We start from the raw sequence: 23,608 nt of genomic DNA on the forward strand, positions 1-23,608 counted from the left end.
GCCATTCTAAATGGCATAAGGTGGTATCTCAGTGTGGTTTTATTTGAGTTTCCCTGATGGCTAATGATTTTGAACATTTTTACATGTGTCTATCAGCGATTTCTACGTCTTCCCTGTAAGAGTGTCTATTCAAATCTTCTGCCCATTTTATGATTTCCTTATTTATTTCTTGTGTATTGAGTTTGAGAAGTTCTTTGTAGATCTTGGATAGCAGTCTTTTATCTGTAGCATCATTTGCAAATACCATCTCCCATTCCATGGGCTGCCTCTTAGTTTTTTTGACGGTTTCCTTGACTGTGCAAAAGCTTTTTATCTTGATGAAGTCCCATGAGTCCATTTTATCTTTTCTTTCTCCTGCCTTTGGAGATGTGTCATGAAAAAAGTTGCTGTGGCCGATGTCAAAGAGGTTGCTGCCTATCCTCTCCTCTAAGATTTTGATGGATTCCAGTCTCACATCGAGGTCTCTCATCCATTTGGAGTTTATCTTTGTGTATGGTGTGAGAGAGTGGTCAAGTTTCATTCTTTTGCATGTAGTTGTCCAACATTCCCAGCACCATTTATTGAAGAGACTGTCCTTTTTCCACTGGATGTTTTTTCCTGCTTTGTCAAAGATTAGTTGCCCAAAGAGCCGAGGGTCCATTTCTGGGTTCTCTAATCCGTTCCATTACTCTATGTGTCTGTTTTTGGGCCAGTACCATGCTGTCTGTGATCGCAGCTTTGTACTACAACTTGATATCTAGCATTGTGATGCCCCCAGCTTTGTTTTTCCTTTCTAACAATTCCTTGGCGATTTGGGGCCTTTTCTGGTTCCACACAAATTTAAGGGCTGTTTGTTCCACTTCTTTGAAAAATGTCATTGGTATTTTGATCAGGATGGCATTGAAAGTGTAGATTCCTTGGCGATTTGGGGCCTTTTCTGGTTCCACACAAATTTAAGGGCTGTTTGTTCCACTTCTTTGAAAAATGTCATTGGTATTTTGATCAGGATGGCATTGAAAGTGTAGATTGCTCTGGGTAGCATGGACATTTTAACTATGTTAATTCAATTCCAAGATAACGTATGATTTTTGGTGCTATTGTAAATGGGATGGATTCCCTAATTTCTCTTTCTTCAGTCTCATTATTTCTGTGTAGAAATGCAACTGATTTCTGCGCATTAATTTTGTATCCCGCCACATTACTGAATTGCTCTATAACTTCCAGTAGTTTGGGAGTGAATTCGTTTGGATTTTCCATATAGAGTATCATGTCATCTGCGAAGACAGTCAGTTTGACTTCTTCTTTGACGATTTGGATACCTTTGATCCCTTTTTGTTGTCTGATTGCTGTTGAAAGGACTTCTAGTACTATGTTGAATAATAACCGCGAGAGTGGGCATCCTTGTCGTGTTCCTGATCTTCAGGGAAAGGCTTCCAGCTTTTCGCAATTGAGAATGATATTTGCTGTAGGCTTTTGATAGATGGTTTTTTTGAGATTGAGGAATGTACCCTCTATCCTTACACTTTGAAGGGTTTTAATCAGGAAAGGATGCTGTATTTTGTCAAATGCTTTTTCTGCATCTACTGAGAGGATCATATGGTTCTTGACACTTTTCTTGTTGATATGATCTATCACACTGATCAATTCGCGAATGTTGAAGCACCCTTGCGTCTCAGGGATGAATCCCATGTGGTCATGATGGATAATCCTTTTAATGTACTGTTGGATCCTATTAGCTAGGATCTTGTTGAGAATGTTGGCATCCATATTCATCAGGGATATCAGTCAGTAATTCTCCTTTTTGATGAGGTCTTTCCCTGGTTTGGGGATCAAAGTAATATTGGCCTCATAGAATGAGCTTGGTAGTTTTCCTTTTGTTTCTATTTTTGAAACAGCTTTAGGAGAATAGGTATTATTTCTTCTTTGAAGGTTTGGAACAATTCCCTGGGGAATCCATTAGGCCCTGGAGTTTTCCCTTTATGGAAGGTTTTTAATCACTGCTTCAATCTCTTCATAATTAATTGGTCTGTTGAAAAAATCAATTACTTCCTGTTTCAGACTTGGTATTTTATAGGTTTCCAGGAAGGCCTCCATCTCTTCCAGGTTGCTTAATTTATTGGCATAAAGCTGTTGATAAAAGTTTCCTTCTTGAGGTGAGAATATAAAAACTTTGATTGTGACCTCTCCCTTTTCATTCATAATTTTATTAATTTGGGTCCTTTCTCTATTCTTTTGGATAAGTCTGGCCAGTGGCTTATCTATTTTATTAATTCTTTCAAAGAACTAGCTTCTAGTTTTGATGATCTGCTCTACTGTGCTCCTGATTTCTAGTTATTTGATCTCTGCTCTAATCTTGATGACGTGCCTTCTCGTGCGTGGGTGAGGCCTGTTCTTCTGTTCCAGCTCTAGCTTCTTGAGGTGAGAATATAAAAACTGCATTTTAGATTTTTCTATTCTTTTAAGTGAGGCTTGGATGGCTATGTATTTTCCCCTTAGGACTGTCTTTGCAGTGTCCCATAGGTTTTGGACCGTTGTGTTTTCATTCTCGTTGTTCTCCATAAATTGTTTAAATTGATTTTTGATTTCCTGGTTTATCGAATCATTCCTGAGCAGGATGGTTCTTAGTTTCCAAGTGTTTGAGTTTCTTCCAAATTTTTCCTTGTGATTGAGTTCCAATTTCAAAGCATTGTGGTCTGAGAATATGCAGGGAATAATTTCAATCTTTTGGTATCGGTTGAGACCTTTTTTATGACCCTAAACATGATCTATTCTGGAGAATGTTCCATGGGAATTAGTATAGAATGAGTATTTTTTTGTTCTGGGGTGTAGTGTTCTATATATATCTATGAGGTCCATCTGTTCTAGAATGGCATTCAAAGCTCTTGTTTCTTTGTTGATTTTCTGCTTAGGTGATCTATTTATTACTCATACTGGAGTGTTGAGGTTCCCTACTGTTGACATATTATTATATATATGTCTCTTTATTCAGGTTAAGAGTTGGCTTGTGTATCTTGCTGCTCCCCTGTTGGGGGCATAGATATTTATAATTGTCATATCCACTTGTTGGATACATCCTTTCAGAATAATATAGTGCCCTTCTGTATCTCTAACTATAGTCATTAGTTTAAAATCCAATCTGCCTGATATGAGAATTGCTACCCCAGCTTTCCTTTGAGGTCCATTGGCTTGAAAGATGGTATTCCATCCCTTTACTTTCAGTCTGGATGTATCTTTAGGTTCAAAATGAGTCTCTTGTAGACAGCAAATGGATGGGTCATGTCTTTTTATCCAATCTGCAACCCTGTGGCGTTTTATGGGAGCATTTAGCCCATTCACATTGAGACTGATTATTGAGAGATATGATTTTAATGATGCCATGTTGCCTATAAAGTCTTTGTTTCTATTGATTGTAACTTTCTGTTCTGTATCACTCTTGGGGCCTTTTTACCTTTATAGAACCCCCCTTAATATCTCTTGTAGGGCTGGTTTTGTGGTTATGAAATTGGTCAGTGACTGGCGATTCTGGAAGGTCTTTATCTCTCCATCAATTCTGAATGACAGCCTTGCTGGATTAAGGATCCTTGGCTGCATGTTTTTCTCTGAAAGAGCTTTAAAAATGCCCCCCCAACCCATTCTTTCATTCCAGATCCGTGTAGACAGGTCTGACGTAATCCTGATACCTTTGCCTTGGTACGTGAGAAATTTCTTTGCCCTGGCCGCTTTCAATACTGTATCCTTGGATCTAATATTTGCGAATTGCACTATGACGCGATGTGGCGTAGGTTTGTCGTGTTTGAATTTGGGAGGGATCCTCTCTGCCTCTTGGACACAAACGCTTGTTTCCTTTGCTAGATTAGAGGAAGTTTTCAGCTACAATTTGTTCAAATATCTCTTCTAGACCTCTGTTTTTCTCCACCCCTTCGGGGATGCCGATGATTCTGACATTGGATCATTTCATTGACAGTAATCTCCCGTAATCTATATCCTTGAGATTTGATTTTTTTGAGCCAAGTTTCTGTTTTACTTTCTCTTCTACTAACCCATCCTCCAATTCACTCATTCGTTCTTCTGCCTCATTTACCCTGGCCGTCAGAGCCTCTAGTTTTGACTGCATTTGATTCATAGCATTTTTAATTTCTGCCAGATTCGCTCTCATTTCCGCCTTTAGAGATTCTATATTCTCATTAATATTTTTGTTAATATTTTTTTCAAGTCTACCCATCATCTTGACCATTGTTACTCTGAACTCCATTTCTGACAATTTGGTTATATCCATATTCATCAGTTCTGTGGCAGAGGCCACAGACTCATTGTCTTTTCTTTGCTGTGGGGTATTTCTCCTTCTTGTCATTCTGATGAGGAGAGGTTGCAGGGATGCACAGAGCCCAAATCATTGACCAGGACCCAGGCAGTGTGCACTTGTTTTATAGGTACCTTAGGGATGTGGGCTTCTTGATTTTTCAGCCTGCCTTCTGGGGAAGGGGCCTGCCATGTTGATACTCAGGCAACCCTGTTTGAGTAGAGTCTCCCTGTCCCCTTCGAGGGGGGATGGGGATTGGCAGAATGTGTTCTGGTATTTCCAGGCTTTGTTCTCTGGCGGCTTTCCCTGGCGGTTTTCTGTGGCTCTTCGGAGAGTAAGAGCAGCAGTGGCCATATCCCAACCTCTGTCTCAGAACAGAGAGATCACAGTCTGCTCTCCACTGAGCTCTCTTGGCCTCTTTAACTCTGCTTCTCCCGGTGCTGCCAAAAACCCTGCAGCGTCCCGGGTTGTGCACCCCACAGCCGGTGTCCCAGCCCTCATTCCAGGACTGGCGTGTCTCTGTTCTTTGTGTTTCTAACACCGCCAGCCGCCCCCGGTTCCCACGTGCACTCCTGAGCTCTCTGTTTCAATGTGGTTTGAGCACTCCGGAGCGCCAGTTTTCAGACTGGTTGCACACGTTCCCAGGCTCATTGTCTCAGTCTGCTCTCTCGTAGGTGCCGGTCCGCGAGTCAGCCTGCTCCCCAGTGCAGGTGACTACCGCTTCCTGGCGCCAGAACGCAGAGCCTCCCTTCCCCTTCCGTTTATCTTCTGATATCTGTGCACAGGTTCATGGCTCCCCGCTTTGTTCCTCAATACTCAGCGCTGGAGATCTTCATTTGTAGAGATCCAGGTGTATCTTCCTGCGTCTCAGGCTGATTCTGTGGGTGTTCAGGATGGTTTGGTACCTAACCATCTCGACTCAGGGGACCAGCTGAAAAAGGGGACCCCTACTCTTCCTCCATCTTAACCCCTCCCCTGTTTCACATTTCTTATTTTCTATTTTTCTTGCTTTCTTCTCTGGTGGTTTGATGGCTTTCTTTAGTGATACACTTGGATTTCTTTCTCTTTACTTTTTATATATCTGTTACCAGTTTTTGATCATTGGTTACCATTAGATTCACATAAAACACCTTATGCATATAGCACTCTATATTAAGTTGATGGTCGCCTAAGTTTGAACCCATTCAAAAAGCACTAAATTTTTACTCCCCCTCCCCATGTTTTAGGTATATGGTGTCATACTTTACATCCTTTTATTTGTGAATCCCTTGATTTTTATAGATTACTTGATTTTACTGCTTTTGTGCTTGTAAACACCATTCTGAATTTATAAGTGATTAATCTACTTTTGTGCTTATAGGTACCTGTGAATTATTTTTCCTTATTCCTGCTTATAGTCTTTCCTTTTCACTCAAAGAAAACCCTTTAATACTTCTTGTAGGACCCGTTTAGTGGTGATAAATTCCTTTTGCTTGTCTGGGTTAACCCCTATCTCTCCTTCTATTCTGAATGATTGTTGTGCCAAGGTTTTTTCTAGATTTTATTTATTTATTTATTTATTTATTTATTTATCCGTGAGAGAGAGAGAGAGTGCAAGTTGGGGGACTGCCAGAGGATAAAGGAGAGGGACAAGCAGACTCACCACCCTGAGATCATGACCTGAGCTGAACTAAAAGTCAGATGCTCAACCGACTGACCCACCCAGGCGCATCTCTTTCAGCACTTTGAATTCATGCCATTCCCTTCTGAATACACTGAAAAATCACTGAAAATTTTCCACTGAAAAATCAGCTGATCATCTAATGGGATTTCCACTTGTATGTAACTGTCTTGTTTTCTCTTGCTGTTTTTAAAATTCTCCCTTTATCACTACTTTTGCCATTTTGATTATTACATGTCTTGATGTAGCCCTCCTTGGATTGATTATTTCTGGGGGCTCTCTGTACCTCCTGGATCTGGATGTCAGTTTCCTTCCCCACATTAGTGAAGTTTGCAGCTATTATTTCTTCAAATAAATTTTCCGCACACTTTTTTCTCTTTTCTCCTTCTGGGATCCCTATAAGGCAAATGTTATTATTACACCTGATAGAGTCAATGAGTTCCTTTAACCTATTAATATTTTTTATTATTCTTTTCTCTTTTTCCTGTTTCATTTAGTTTCTTTCAGTACATTGCTCTGTCTTCCAGCTCACTGATCCATTCTTCTGGGTTCTCTAGTCTACTATTTATTCCATCTAGTATATTTTTAATTTCAGTTATTGTGCTCTTCATCTCTGATTGGTTCTCTTTTGTATTTTCTCTTTGTTGAGAGTCTCACTGAGGTCCTCCCCTCTTTTCTAAAGTCCAGTATCTTTATGACCATTACTCTGAATTATCTATCTGGCATATTACTTATCTCTGTTTCTCTTAGGTCTCTTGCAATTTTTGTCCTGTTCTTTCAATTTGGGACATATTCCTCTGTCCCTTCATTTTGTCTAACTCTTGGTGTCTGTTTCCATGTTAGGAAAGTCAGCTACATCTCCTCTCCTGAATGTAGTAACCTTATGAAGAACAGGTCCTTTGGTGCCCTATAGTGAAATGTCCCCCTTTCACCAGAAACTGGCACTTCAGGGGGGTCTCCTATGTGTGTTTTATGTGCCCTACTGCTGTAGTTGAGATAGTTTGCCTTCAGTCCAATCATCCTTAATGGTTCTCTTTTCCTATTGTCAGCAGAATGTGGTTCCTGTGCTGTTAAAGATCCAGTCTGGGGACACCTTGGGCTTGTGCTGGTCAGACCACGTGCCTGCCTTCAGCTCATTTGCCAGAACTGTGGTTATATTGAACTGCAGGGCGCTCTCCCTGCAGTGTCCCCTCAGAGGCTTTCATTGGTGTGTGGGGCCTATAGTCAGACAAGATGTTTGCTCCCAGTATGTCTGTTGGGGTAACAATGACCCTGAACCACCAATCTCTCTGTGCTGTCCCTGTGAGGTTTTGTTGATGGGCAGGGCCACCAGTCAGATCAAATGTCTGCCCCCAACCCACTGCTAGAGCTGCAATCAAACTGGTGTGCATGGTTATCTTCCCCTCTACCCAGGGAACGAGTCAGTGCTGACCACTGTCTGGGCTGCTTAAACAATGCTACACATGTGGTGCCACTTTGGATGGACTCCTGCTGAGTGGGGAGAGTTGGACAGGACAGTCTACAGAATGCAGCAGCAGAGTACATGATGTCAGCAAGGTTTGCACAGGTCTGCTTGTGGGAAGAGACTAGGAGCTGCTTTGAAGGGAATCCTGCTGAGTGGGGCAGGTTGGATGAGGTGGAGCCACTGGGGCACACCATTAGCAAGCTAGGTGGAGCACTCATGCTGGTTCCTGTAGGTATCCCTGTACCTAGGCTGGGAAGCAGGGGAGAGAAATGGCACCCTCCAGCAACCCTGCTCTTAGAGAAGTTTCCCAAAGATCCCTGCCCTTCCTGCACATGCTTAAGACCAGCAAATAAAGTTCCTTCGCATATACTCTAGGTGCCTCATAAACTGCTGTTTCAATGCTGTATCTTGGCAAATTTCTTTGTTATGCTGCCCCTTTAAGGACAGGGGCTCAGTTCCCTATAGCCCTCTTGCTGATTGTTGAAGTTCTCAGTGTTAAGCCTCACTGACTGCAAAAACTCATGAAGTTAAGCCCCTCTAGTTTTCAAAGCCAAATGTTATGGGAAATTTGAATTTATTTCCAGTGAAGGCTCCCCATGCCTGGGGTGCTTAGCCTGGGGTCCACTCCTCTTCTCTCTCTGTGCCTGTGGTGTACCCCGTTCTTGTAGTCTCATGGCTCAGTTTAGCTCGCAACCACAGCTCCACTCTTTCTCCCATCTTCAATGTGGCCTCCTCTCTACAATGAACTGTGGAGAGCCTATTCTGCCAGTTCTCAAGTTGTTTTCTGGGTTATTTACACTGATGTGGGTGTTGTCCAGGTTTATACGCGGGATGAGGTGAGCCGAGGATTCCCCTACTTCCCCAGAAATTCCATACACTGATTTTGAAGCCCTCTGGGAAACACTTTTCACAGTATCTTGCCTATATGAAGACTTCAAGAGAAAAGTTAAAAATCCTGCAGAAGAGCTTTCTGTTAGAATAAGTGGCTGATTTAGTGGATTCAATATCCTCTACACCATAGCATCAAGCTATTTGGAACTAGCTCATCTAAAATCTGTTTATACTAAAATCAATAGAATTAGGGGTGCCTCAGTCAGTTGAGTGGCATACTCTTGGTTTGGGCTCAGGTCACGATTTCAGGGTTGTGAGGTCGAGCTCCACATCAGGCTCTGCACTCAGCGGGGAGTCTGCTTGAGATTCTCTCTCTCCTTCTCCTTCTGCCCCTCCCCCTACTTGCTCACTCACCCTCTCTCTCTAAAAATAAATAAATCTTTAAGAAAAAAAAAAAAAAAAGCAGAGTTACAGAAGTCCACATCATGGAGCAGGTTTTTCTGAGGGAAGCAAGAGACACAGAATTTAAGGTGCAGGACCCACTGGGTACAAATGCCAATGAAGTCAACTCTTGACACTTTTAATCAGAACTCTTTTTCTTGATGCTCTAGCTCAAGTAACAGAGGTTTTTAATTTTTTTGCCTTTAACCCATTTTATTCCCAGTAAGTCCTGATATTTGTGTGTGCATGCACATGTCTGTGTGCAATATCTGAAAAAGGTGAGGTTTTTAGAAACACCAAGGTTTCATTATACAGAAATAACCTGTGAGAAAAAAACAAATTATAGGCTATCCATGTTTCAAAGGTCATCAAAAGATTGCAAAAAATCACACTACCCTTTGTACACATCTGCTTAAGAACTACTTACTGCCCTGTCTATGTTCTCTTACGCAGCCTAAGTACTTCTAAAATTTTAAGGTGCAGGGGTGCCTGGGTGGCACAGCAGTTAAGCGTCTGCCTTCGGCTCAGGGCGTGATCCCGGGATCGAGCACCACATCAGGCTCTTCCGCTATGAGCCTGCTTCTTCCTCTCCCACTCCCCCTGCTTGTGTTCCCTCTCTTGCTGGCTGTCTCTATCTCTGTCGAATAAATAAATAAAATCTTTAAAAATAAATAAATAAATAAAATAAAATAAAATTTTAAGGTGCATTTCGATCCCGTGGATATCTTGTTAAATGCAGATTCTAATTCAGAAGGCCTGCAGCAGATCCTGATGGGCTGAATATGTACATTAAATGGAAGCTACCAGGTGATGCAAATGCTGATGGTCCACGGACCACATTGAGTAGCAAGGTTCCTAGGACTTTCCACTGGCACCGAGTTGACATCATGCTGCATGATTTACCTCTTTTTTTTAAGGGCCAACCAGTTTCTGAACATTTCCTCCAGTACATACCACCAAAGTGACAGGGTTAAAAGGAGGGAAATATTTAAAGCAAAGTACAATATATAATGAGAGGAGAGGGGAAGTAAACCTCAAAAAGCCATTCAAGGAAACTCCTGACATTTACTCTGCTAACTATCTCTTTATCTCTGGATTATTAGTCAATAAAGAGCAAAAACTGCACTTTTTTTTTTCCACTGTTGAAAGTTGGGCTCACCTGGCAAGAGAGAGGACACCAGACCAAAAGGAAAAAATAAGTAATTGGATGCTGTGGGCTCTGAAACTCAGGGCCAAGAGTCCCCAGTTAGTTCTTCCTGAGACCTCTGCTGCACATCAGCATAAAACCGTGTCACCTCATGTTCACGATGTTCACACCAGTCATTGATAAAAGAGATTATATCAGTAGGCTCTGTTTTAGATAACATGGATGCAAGTAATCCATTCTAGAAATGTTTTTAAAATTGCTTTTTGAAAGTTAGCCTCATTTACCTATAAAATTTAGGTATATGGACACTTTGTTTCCTAATGATGAATAAGCTAATATGAAACATGCACATCTAGATGATGAGGACAAAGCATGGCAGAATATCTTCTTAGACTAGAAATGTAACTCTTCAGTATAATCTTTCCCCTTACTAAATAAGCATTTGGCATATTCTCTAAAACCAGGCAAAATCACAATGGGAGTACAATCTCCTCAACTGGTAATATCCATGATTTTCTTATACTTTAATTTTCAACTTTTTTGATGTACAGGTTTCCTTTTGCCACAAGAAATCTACGCATTAATGGTTACTGATTATTAACATTTTTTGAATGCCAAGATTCAGTATCTATACCTACTCAGTACATTTATCAAATCATCTAAAAGTTACCAGACATCCTTTGGCCACTAAATTAAATAAATGTATTTTTTGTTAAGGTTATTGAACAGCTGGGGTGTGTAGGTGGCTCAGTTAAGCATCTGACTTTGGCTTAGGTCATGATCTCAGGTCCTGAGATGGAGCCCTGTGACAAGCTCCCCACTCAGCAGGGAGTCTACTTCTTCCTCTTCCTCTGCCCCTCCTCCCACTTGTACTCACACAAGCACTCTCTCATGCTCTCTCTCCCTCAAATAAACAAATAAATCTTAGGGGAAAAAAAGGTTATATATAATTAAATGGTTTGACTAAGAAAAACCCTAACACTTTATTTTCTGACTCCATTACTGGAAGTAGAAAAAAATACAGAGCAAAGAAAGTTGCTCATATAATTTTACTTACTCAAAATTTGTTTAGACCTACTGTGTACCAAACACACTGCTTCATGCTAAAGACAGTTTTCTACTCCCATGGAGTTTACAGAGAGGAAAACAGAAATGTAAGCAATTGCAATGCACTGTGTAAATACTACAACAGACAACTACTCCCATAGAGAGGAAAGAGAGAAAACAGTAAGCATTCCTGAGAGAGATAATCAGAAAGTCTCAGAAGTCCTGAACTTTAGATGGCCACTCTGTATTCCTCAATGCCACTGTCTCTTCTAAGTCACCCCTCCCTTCTCAAGGAAGCACTTCTAGTTGTCAAATCCATAGGTAATCCTGAAAACTCTGGAACTTTTATTCATGGGCATCAACTTTTCTGCCCAATCCCCACTCAGTACCTGTTGCTCCACCCACACCCCTAAGCAGGGGGCAATGCAGGTTCAGCCTTTTCTCTTCAACAGTCAATTGCATAATTAAGCAACTTCAATCCTAGCAGGTCTGTTGAGAGAGATACCAATGCATGCTATATCTTTCTTCTTAGAAGGGAACACAATTTATCAACCGGTGCAATAAATGTTAATGATGATTTTCCAGGTTTGTTACACAAAAGCGTTTACAATCAAGCTCTTAATTAGAAAAACAGTAAGAAAAACTTTTCAGAATAAAACAATAATAATTTTCTCATAGCCTTCCTTTCTTTCATCTAAGGCTCTTCAAACACAGAAGAGCAGACAGGAACTCATTCTCACTGATTCCTGTAAGGACCAGAGGAATTATAACCAACATGCAGTTAAATCATTCCCTAAATCAACAAAACAATTCTGTAGCATCCTCAAGTTTCAGCCCCCGGATCACCTGATCACCTTCCATTGGAAAGATGATTTTGAGCAAGGTCACATGAATGCCAAATGAATGCCAGCTAACACAAATAAAATCCTAAACAAAAGCACTACTGAGTTCACCCAGCTGAATTCAGCCAGTTAAGAGAAAGTAATTCTAATCATCTCCGTAACAACACAGATGCCTGCAGCTCAATCATCCACTGAGGGAGCTGAAATATATAGGGCTTCCCTCGTGAGGATCTATGACTTTTTGGCAGAGTTCCATGTAAATTACAGATATAGAACTATAGCTCTCCAAATGATATTGCTTTCTTTTGCAAATAAACTCCATTTTCCTTAAGAGTAAAATAAGTTTTGGTCCTTTTCCATTTGCATTATACAGTGGGCCTACACAAAACAGTAACTGCCATTATTAGCTTACATTCATTAAAAATGCACAAAAAAGATATCTTTTATCCTAATCATGTGACACTCAGATGAACTGGGGTTTTATTACTGTTCCTGAATAGTAATGATCATTTAATGAGTACTTGCTATGTGACAACCACTGACTTAATTACTTTAACTGCGCCATTCACTTAATCATCTTAATCCATCAGCATCATGAGTGTCTCCACATTTAAAGGAGACAAGAACCAGGATCCAAACTTAGGTGGGTTGTATTTTCTTGCCTTAACCTTGTCCAATTACCTTGCCTTAACCATTAGGTTTGGGAGATACTTTCTCAAGTGGGCAGCACCAGAAAGCTTGCTCACTACTCCATGATCTCCTCTTTTCTCCAGAGTATATCACTTTGATCTATAATAATCTATAACCTCTTCTTTTTATACCTTAACTCGGCCCGCACTTAAGCACTTATTCTGTTAAATTGTCAGTAATTAAGCAACCTTTTAGTCAAGAACTTGGACAAGTTGTTTAGAAAACTTGAGGAAGGAAAGTTGGTCAGTTGTTAGCACTATGGGTTCTAACTGTACCACTTGGATACAGTGGTCTGATGAGGGAACAGAAGGCAAGCTAAGGACAAAGCAAAAGCTGACACCCCGCAACCCACCCCACAACTCCCAGGTGGGATATATGTGACATTCCTCAGGCACTCCTAGATGCCCTAAAGTTAAGAGAAGGGAAAAATGAATGGTTAACTTATAGAGATTACAGTCCAGCAAGACATGAGTCTCCTTCGGTTTACAAATGTCTTAGTGATTTACAAGAAAAAAAGCATTCTTATCAATAACCTAACTTCCAGAAGGAAAAACTCCTGTCTTAATGTCAATGCTTTACTAGAGGGAAAAACAACCTTGACTGTGACAAGGGCTTCAATATCTTATAGGTCCTCTTTGATGCACAAAAATTCTCTTAAAAACCTCACTTTTTCCTTACCCCCAACTCCCAAGTATATAATCCGTGACCGCTCACAACCCCAGTGCAGCAGCTTTCTGCCTACACATTCCGCCCCCGTGCTTTAATAAAACCACCATTTTGTACCAAAGATGTCTCAAGAATTCTTTCTTGGCCATCGGCTCTGGACCTCACTCCACCAAACCTCACCTATATTCCAAAACTGCGTCAATCAATTTCCTTGACTTAGGGCCTCTCAAATTTGGCTGTAGAGACCAGCTCTCCTGCCTGCCTTCACAGTCCACTTCAGGACCCCTAAGTGATCTATACACCTCCTCAATCAAAGCTCCCACTGCTTCTCTAATGCATCAGTTAACCCCCTGGACAATAACATCCCTTATTTTTCTATTTATGCTTACTCAACTTGTCTACTGTGCCTTAACTTTTCATTTTTACTTCAGTTAATCTCACACCACAACTAGCAGCTGGCAGTCAAATCTCTGATGCCTCCTACTCATTTATACATTATGATTTTGCTTACACTCTATAATACAAGATTCAATGGTATACTTTCACATTGTTGTGAAAAATGAGACCAGCATACAATAAAGAGAATTATTTAAATCTATAATATCCACTGGGATACATAATAAAAAAGCAGTACATATGTATTTACATATAGAACACATTCAGAAGTGAAACACTGGCAAAAAAGTTTTTTAAGTAGCAAAAATTTGGGCATATTGAAAGGCTGCATTTCACCATATGGTCCCTCTCAATAATACTCAGGGTAAAGGAAGTAATGCACAAGAGGTCGCACCTTTACTATGTTTCTATTATTTCTATTTGGATACTATACTGTTTAAGAATGGTATAAACAATATATAGACAAGATTTCATCTACAAATAAAAATAAGAAACAGCCAATTAAGCACTCATGTATGTCATGCTGACAAAAATACAACACTCTCTACCTAGTTAATTACTATTTATTTAAAACCCAGTGGATTATCCTATGCATGTTCTTGGGGTTTGTTATCTGTAAAATTAACTGAATGAAAAAGGTTTTTAATATTCCATCAAAGCTTAAAAATGTTCAGGCTGTGAATCCCAAAGACAACAAGGAGAGACAAAAACAAAAACACTAGAGAAATTTGAAGTCTGTGGCTCCTATAGTTACAGCAGACATTAAACACACCCGGGACCCTAGTCCAATTAACATAAAATCTAATAAAAGCTTAGTTACCTCAGTTCCTATTACCTGATACATCATGTTTACTTTTCAACAAAAGATTACGAAGCAGTCTAAAGAGACAATGCAAGAATCAGATCCAGACTTAGATGTGGCACAGATTTGGCAACTATCAGGCATGGAATTTAAAGTAACTTGATTAGGGGCGCCTGGGTGGCACAGCGGTTAAGCGTCTGCCTTCGGCTCAGGGCGTGATCCCGGCGTTAATGGGATCGAGCCCCACATCAGGCTCCTCTGCTATAAGCCTGCTTCTTCCTCTCCCACTCCCCCTGCTTGTGTTCCCTCTCTCACTAGCTGTCTCTATCTCTGCCAAATAAATAAATAAATAAATAAATAAATAAATAAATAAATAAAATCTTTAAAAAATAAAAATAAAAAAATAAAGTAACTTGATTAATATGTTAAGGGCACTAATGGAAAAAGCAGACAACATTCAAGTACAAATAGGTAGTACACAGAAAGATGAAAACTCTAAGAGAAAATCAAAAGTAAATGCCCCAAATCAAAAACACTGTAGCAGAAATGAAAAAGAATGCATTTCATGAACTCGGTCTCATCAGTAGACTAGACATGATCATGGAGAGAATAAATGAACCTGAAGATATGTCAATAAAAATTTCCCAATTTGAAATGAAAAAAAAAAAAGAAGAAGAAGAATGGGAAAAAGTTTTTTTAAAAACAGAATATGGACTGTGGGATAATCACAAAAAAGTGTAATATATATGTTACTGGAATACCAGAAGGATCTTAAGAAAGATAGAAAGGAGCAAATGAAACATTTGAAGTGGTAATGGCCAATGATATTTCAAATTTAACGGCAGACATCAAACCACAGATCCAGAAAGCTCAAAGAACACTAAGCAGGATAAATCCAAAATCTACACCTAAGCACACCATATCCAAACTATAAAATATTTTTAAAAACAGAAAATTTTGAAAGAAGCCAGAGAAGGATAACATCTTACTTACAGAGAAATAAGAATAAGAATTTTATCATATATCTCTTCAGGAATGATGCAAGCAAGAGAATGGAGTGAAATATTAAAGTATTGAAAGTAAAAGACCACTAACCTAGAATTCTGTATTCAGTGAAATTATCCTTCAACAGGAAATAGTAATAAAGTTTTTCTTAAACAAAAATTGAGGTATTGTGTCATCAGTAGATCTGCCTTGCAAGAAATGTTTAAAGTTTTTTAAATCTACAGAAAGGAAGAAAGATAAATGGAAGAAATAAACATAATATAAAATTTTTCTTCTTCTTTCTCTTAATTCATCTAATAGTTAAAACAATGATTTGTTCTAAGTAAAAATAGCAACAATGTATTAGGTGGTTATAGTATGCAGATAAGTGAAATTGAATGACTGAATGTCCTATTATGAAAGACAGGAAGGAGGAATTGAGAATACTTAGATACATATACAGTAACTACCCTATAGTAATACAATATAGTGTTATTTGAAAGTGGATTTAGAATAATTGTAAATGTATATTGCAAATTCCAGAACCACCATTTAAAAAATATTAGAAAGAAATATAACAGTTATGTAAGAGAGGACAGAAAATGGGCTCATATAAACTCTCAAAATATCTGGAATTAAACACATTTCTAAGTAACAAGTCATAGAAATCACAAGAGAAATTTAAAAATATTTTCAACTAAATGACAAGGAAAAGACAACTACCTAAAACTGTGGAATCAAATAAAAACAATGCTTTCAGGGAAATTTATAGCACTTAATGCAAATATTAGATAAGAAGAAAGATCTGAAATGAATAATCTAAGCTTCCACCTCAGGAAATAAGAGAAAGAACAATATAAGCCCAAATCAAGCAGAAAATAAGATATAATTACAATAGAAATCAATAAAATTAGAAACAAGAAATCAATAAAGAAAAAAATCAATAAAACCAAAAGCTGTTTTTTTAAGAGGATCAAAAAAACTACTAAATCTGTAGCTAGGAAAACAGAGAGAGAGAAGACACAATTTACCATAACAGAAATAAAGAGGGCCATCAATACTAATATGGATATTAAAAGGATAATGAATTATAACATTATAATTATATAACTATGAACAACTCTAGGCCTACAAATTTGATAATTTAAATGAGGTTCACTAATTCCTTGAAAGACATAAACTACCAAATTCACACAAAAAGAAATAGATAATCTGAATAATCAATATATACTAAAAATATTAAATCAATAATTAAAAATCTACCAAAAAAAAAAAAAAAAAGAAAGAAAGCATCATATCTAAGTGGTTTCACTGGTGGATTCTACCAAATATTTAAGGAAGAAATGATAACAATTCTCTACGAGTTCTTCCAGAAAAAAAGAGGCTGAGAGAATACTTCCTAAGTCATTTCACAAGGCCAACACTACCCTAAAACCAAAACCAGACAAATACATAACAAGAAAGGAAAACCATGGACAAGGTCTTCATGAATATAAGTGCAAAAATCCTCAACAAAATACTAGAAAATCAAATCCAACAATTATAAACAACAACTTGGGATTTATCTTAGGTATATAAGACTAGTTCAACATTCAATTAATGTAATCTATCATCACATCACCATTCTAAAGAAAAATCATGTGATCGTATCAATGGATTCAGAGAAAGCATGTGACAAAGTCCAACATACATTCATAATAAAAACTCAATATACTAGGAATAGAGGGGAACTTCCTCAACTTGGTAAAGAACATCTAGGGATGCCTGGGTGGCTCAGTTGGTTAAGTGGCTGCCTTTAGCTCAGGTCATGATCCCAGGGTCATGGGATCGAGTTCCGCATCGGGCTCCCTGCTCAGCGGGGGGCCTGCTTCTCCCTCTGCCTCCTGCTTCCCCTGCTTGTGCACTCTCTCTGTCTCTGACAAATAAATAAATAAATATATTTTTTTAAAAAGAACATTTATAAAAAATCTACATCTAATATCATAGTTGATGGTGAGAAACTAAAGGTTTTCCCCCTAAGACTGGAAAACGGCAAGGATGTCCCCTCTCACCATTTTTCAATACCATACTGAAAACCCTAGCTATTGCAGTAAGACAAAGAAAGGAAATAAAAAAAAAAAAATAATAACCACAGATTGGGAAGAAAGAAACAAAAATGTCTTTGTTCACAAATGACAGGATTGCCTATGTAGGATGTCTCAAAGAATCAACAAAAAGACTCCTACAGCTAATAAAACATTATGGTAAGACTGCAGGATACATGGGGCGCCTGGGTGGCTCAGTCGTTAAGTGTCTGCCTTCGGCTCAGGGCGTGATCCCAGCGTTCTGGGATCGAGCCCCACATCAGGCTCCTCTGCCAGGAGCCTGCTTCTTCCTCTCCCACTCCCCCTGTTTATGTTCCCTCTCTTGCTGGCTGTCTCTCTGTCAAATAAATAAATAAAATCTTAAAAAAAAAAAAAAGATTGCAGGATACAGGTTAATAAATAAAAATCAACAGTTATCTTGCATGTCAGCAATCAACAATTGGAATTTGAAATTAAAAACATAATAGCACTTAACATTGGCACTAAAAGGATGAAATACTGGATTTTTAAATATGTACAAGATCTAAATGAAGAAAACCACAAAACTCTGATGAAGAAGATCTTAAATGGAGAGATATTCCATGTTCATGGATAAGAAGACTCAATATTGTCAAGATGTCAGTTCTTCCCAACTTAATCTATAGTTTCAATACGATACTAATCAAAATATCAGCAAGTTATTTTGTGGATACTAAAAAATTGATTCTAAAATTTATATGGAAAGGCAACAGACCCACAATAGCCAACAAAATATTGAATGAGAAGAACAAAGTCACAGGACTAATACTACCCAACTTCAAGACAGTATAAAGAAATAATCAAAACTGTTGTATAATAGAAAATAATCAAAACTGTTATATTTGCAAAAGACAAATAGATCAATGAAACAGAAGTAAAAGCTCACAACAGACCCACTCAAATAATTCAAATAATATTTGACAAAGGAAAAAAGGTGATTCAATGGAGAAACTGTTCCTTTTTAAACAAATGATGCTCAAACAACTGGATAATCAAATGCAAAAAAATGAATCTACACATATATCTTTGCAAAAATTAACACAAAATGCATCACGGACCTAAAATGGCAAATATAAAACTATAAAACTCCTAGAAGATAATATAGGAGAAAATGTAGATGACCTTGGCTTTAGCAATGATGTTTTAGATCCAACACCAAAAGCACAATCCATGAAAAAAATATTGATAGTTGAACTTCATTAAAATTAAAAACTTTGCTTTGAAAGACACTGTTAGGAGAGTGAAAACAGGGGTGCCTGCGTGGCCAAGTCAGTTAAGTGTCTGCCTTCAGCTCAGGTCATGATCCTGGGGTCCTGGGAACGAGCCCTGCAGGGGGCTCCCTGCTCAGTGGTGAGCATGCTTCTCCATCTCCCTCTGCCCCCTCCCCCACTTGTGCTCAACTTCTCTCTCTCTCTCTCTCTCTCTCAAATAAACAAAAAAAAAATTTTTTTAAAGGACAGTGAAAAGATAAGACACAGACTGGGAGAAAAGACATATCTAAAATACACAAAGAATACTTAAAATTCACAATAGAAAACAATTCAGTTAAAAAATGGTCCTAAGACCTTACCAAATATACAGATGGCAAATAAGTACATCCTATGTCATAAGAAACTATAAATCACAATGAGATACCACTACACACCTATTGGAATGGTCGAAATCCAGAACACTGTGAAGCAACAGAAATACTCATTCATTACTGGTGTGAATGCAAAATGGTGCAGCCACTTTGAGAGGCAGTTTTGCAGTTTCTCACATAACCGAGCATTTTCTTATCAGATGACTCACCAATCATACTCTGGTATTACCCCCAAGGAGTTGAAGACCTATGTCAACACAAAACCTGCATACATGTTTATAGCAACCTTTATTCATAATTGCCAAAACTTAGGGGCAACCAAAATGTCCTTAAGTAGGTGAATGGATAAAAACAAACTGTAGTACATTCACAAAATGATTTATAATTCAGCAATAAAAAGAAATGAGCTATTAAACTACACACACACACACACACACACACACACACACACAAACCATGAAAGAAGCTTAAATGCCTATTAGAAAGTGAAAGAAGCCAATCTGAAAAGGCTATATATAACATTCTGGAAAAGGCAAAACTATAGAGACAGTAAAAAGATCCATGAATTCAAGGGATTTAGGATAAAAAGAGAGAGGTTCATTAGATGATGAATAGGTTAAAACACAGTGCTGCAAAACTATTCTGCCTAATACTATAATGGTAGATAAATGACATTATGCACTTTTCATAACCCTTAGAACCAATCAACATAAGAGTGAACTCTAACATAAACAATGGACTTTAGGTAACAATAATATCAATATTGGTTCATTCACTCTAACAACTGTACCACACTAATACAAGATGTTAATAATAGGGGAAATTGTGTATGTCAAGGAAAGGGGAATAATATGGGAATTCTGTACTAGATGCTCAACTTTTTTTTAATAACTTTTATTTAAAGTCTGAATAGAATCTGAATGATAAATATACGGCGGCTGATTCTAATATTCCATTTTTGAGTATACTTGAAATGTTTACAGTAAAATTACTAAAAGTTTTTAATAAAATAAAATCCTAGTTAGAAGACCATTCAGATTTATATTTTAAATTGTTAAGAGCAGGGAGCTCCCCTCTACTTATTAGATGGGATGCTGCTCAATGTTTAATAGAGCCAATCATATCTTCAAAAATAAAATAAAAAATAAATTGTTAAAAGCAATATGTATTCAATGAATATTAGATATCAATATCAGGCTTTTCAAAAAATAAGTTGTCTCAAACAATACAGTCAGATAAAAGTAACACAAAAACTCCTAATTTTAAGTTTTTTTGGGTTTTGTTTGTTTTGGGGACAGATTCTTCAAGATCAAGAATCTAGGTATGCGGGGTGCCTGGGTGGCACAGCGGTTAAGCATCTGCCTTCGGCTCAGGGCATGATCCCGGCATTATGGGATCGAGCCCCACATCAGGCTCCTCCACTACGAGCCTGCTTCTTCCTCTCCCACTCCCCCTGCTTGTGTTCCCTCTCTCGCTGGCTGTCTCTATCTCTGTTGAATAAATAAATAAAATCTTAAAAAAAAAAAAGAATACAAAAGGATTTAAAAAAAAAAAAGAATCTAGGTATGCTTTTACTTTTATAAATCTGGAATTTTCATCTTGGGCTATTTTTCCCCATGAGAACAAAAACTGGTTCTGTTATTATTAAAAACCATTTCTATTACATAAACAATATACAAAAATTAGAGAAACATGTGAGGAAAAATAACAAAAATAATTATATTCCCACCATCAGAACAGTCATTGTATGAATTATCTTCCAATTTTTTCCAACATTATTAACAATCAATACACAGAAAAAAAAATTAAACATGTAATCCCTAAGGCCAACCTATACTTTCCACTCACTTTAGTTTTTAAATAATATAACCCATTCAATTTTGTCAGATCATCTAGTTTCTGGGCACTCAGCAGAAGACTGGTGAACTAAATTAAGAAGTGATTTGTTTAGATTTCCCAGTTCATCTTACAACATGGAAAGCAACCATGGTGTGACCTCTGCGGTACATCCCCTGCACCAGCAGATACCCAATTTAGGAAAACCATGATGTAGAGCCCATCATAACCACAGCATGGAGACCACTTCTCCCAAAAAGAGACAGATGAGAAACAATGATTTGCTCCAAAGCAACAATGGTCCCAAGGCTATAAATGCTGTCTACAGTGCCAGGCCAACTGTAGCATAATGACTCCGCCAATAGCAGGAACTGCACCAACCAAACTCATATAGGAGGCAAGGCTGGGGGTAAAATGACAGCCTGGAAGAGCACTGGGATACAGAAATAATAAATAGTTTTGCCGATATGCTGTCTCTGCTTCTCTTTTTCTCTTTTTCAAGCACCTGTCTCTGTGAATATCAGAGGCAGCTTCAAATTTCTCTTTGTAAAATAACAGACTTAGGATGTACAATACCCGAAAAGACAGGGAGAGTTGCCAGAGCCAACAGTATCCCTTTGCTGCCAGTGTTACCGTTATCTGAGCACACACATACACACACAGAGACAGAGAATAAAAGAGGAGAAAGGAAGAGAGGAAAGAGGGAGGCAGACAAAGGGCTACGGCTCCTGTGAGCATATACCAGAACTTGGAAGCAAATGGCTGTTTGCAGTATAGATCTGACCTCAGCCTACTAAGGAGTGCTGAAGTTCTTCTGAACCCGTTTGTTTGCCTAGACTTTTTCTCCTTGTTGCCGCGGATACCGGTATGAAATAATTATCACGGCCAAAACTTCCAACTGAGCTCAAAGTGAATACATCCTGCAGTCAAAGCCTTAAACTGCCAAAAAATCCATACATGACTAACTTGAAACTATCACTGAATATTCTATTGTTTTGTGATAATATTCAATATGACCAGTATTTCAACAAAAAGAAAAGGACAATATCTAGTGGTAAAGAAAAATAGGTTAGGAAGAAAAAATCTGAGTTTATTTAGCTCTGTCCTGATATTTTAGAGATTTTTAAAGCTCTTCTAGCACCAGGTACTTACTGGTTTTTCAGTTGGTGCAAGGGTCTTTCTAATATTTTTCCAGTAATATCAGTTTTCTCTGGAAGATGTATAAGCGCTTTCAATCTATTAAGGAACCACTGTATTCAATGAGTGCCTATGACCACTTTCAAGCACTATTTACGGTGGAATTGATGAGGATCTGTTTTGAAGAGCATCACAGGACCCACGGGCAACTTGCCAAGAACTCGATGTGCAACCTCAAAATGTCTCAGTGGCACAAGAGAATTGCTCTTCCCGAATGCATCTGCCCACTCATCTCCCCAAAGAAAACTTAATCAGGCTTTACCACATATATGCTAGACAGATACAACTTAACTCATTAAATAGTGTAAATTTTGTTTTTTTACATTTTTGTAAAAACACTGTGATTTTTCTTTTACATTTTTGACCATGACTTAAAGCAATAACTACATTTTACAATCCAACATTATCTGCTCATTCATGTGTACTTACAAGACAGAAACAAATTTCATTAAACAATATTTTCCTTTGAAACACTGAATATATTGTGCTATTTTGTTTCTTCTATTTTCTCCTAATACTAGTACAACTCATAAAATCCTCAATTTTAAGAACCCTGAGGATCACCACCCACAGTATGATAATCATTGGAACATTTGAATATATAATATTCTATCTGAGTGAACTTGAGTGCCAGGATAACATTCAGGGCAGTTCACGTGAAGAGTAAACACTAAATCCACATCAAGCTCAAATTCTTTTTCTTTCTCTATTTGTATGAAACAAAACCGACTACTTCCCCATGGTTTCTTTTTTTGAACTTGTCCTCTACATAAACCAGAATCATTCTCAGATGATAAATGTTTAATGATATTTGTTATTCAAAGATGTCTAAGCTGCTGAAATCCCCAAATGAATACTTAATTCTGTAGCTCTGCAGTCCTCAAGAGCTCATCCTGAGATGATACCCACTGTCTTTCTTTGCTTATCTAATATTTTTTGCTCCTGCAAACACATTCATTCCCAAAATAACCTTGAGACGGCTTTTAAAAAAGGGTGAGGGAGGGGGACTTTGTTATCCTTCCTGAAATTTCTCACACGCACACAAAAAAAATTAAAATAATGTCCTCCTTTTTTGCAGATCTACCTCCAAGAAAATAATACTTTTTGCCAAATTTCTCATTTTTTGGTGCATTTTCATAATGAAACTCAAGACAAGTTTTTTTTTTAAGATTTTATTTATTTATATGACAAAGAGAGACAACCAGCCAGAGAGGGAACACAGGTAGTGGGAGTGGGAGAGGAAGAAGCAAGCTCCCAGCGGAGGAGCCTGATGTGGGGCTCAATTCCAGGACTCTGGGACCACGCCCTGAGCAGACGCTTAACAACTGAGCCACCCAGGCGCCCCTCGAGTTACTTTCTAGTATCATCTCCCCCCCTAATGAAACATGCTTTAACCCCAAAGGGCATGAAACCAAAAGATTCAGTTCTATTTCATATACTAAACATGAGAGTTAAGTCAGGGCGGGGGGGGGGGGGAAAAANGGGTGAGGCGGGGGGGGGGGGGGGGACAAACTGATACTTCAGAAATCAAGTTAGTAAATTCACTAACTAGAAAACTTCTATTGGTGTATTTCTTGAGTAATGTCCTCAATTTCATTATTTTCATTAATAACCTACAGCATTTCTTTGAACCAGAAGCCA

The 23,608-nt window shown here is 38.3% G+C and overlaps 1 protein-coding gene across 1 annotated transcript in view; it reads right to left on the minus strand.

The window, feature by feature from the left end:
• Positions 1 to 22,039, minus strand: part of ARHGAP42 (Rho GTPase activating protein 42) — a 270,455-nt gene extending 248,416 nt beyond the window's left edge. The window contains exon 1 of the mRNA XM_034666127.1: positions 21,923 to 22,039. The gene's annotated coding sequence lies outside the window, so the exon portion shown is untranslated. The remainder of the gene's footprint in view (positions 1 to 21,922) is intronic.
• Between the last annotated feature and the right edge of the window lie 1,569 nt (positions 22,040 to 23,608).

This window comes from Ailuropoda melanoleuca, chromosome 8, assembly GCF_002007445.2.
Source record: "Ailuropoda melanoleuca isolate Jingjing chromosome 8, ASM200744v2, whole genome shotgun sequence".
NCBI classification, from domain to species: Eukaryota; Metazoa; Chordata; class Mammalia; order Carnivora; family Ursidae; genus Ailuropoda; species Ailuropoda melanoleuca.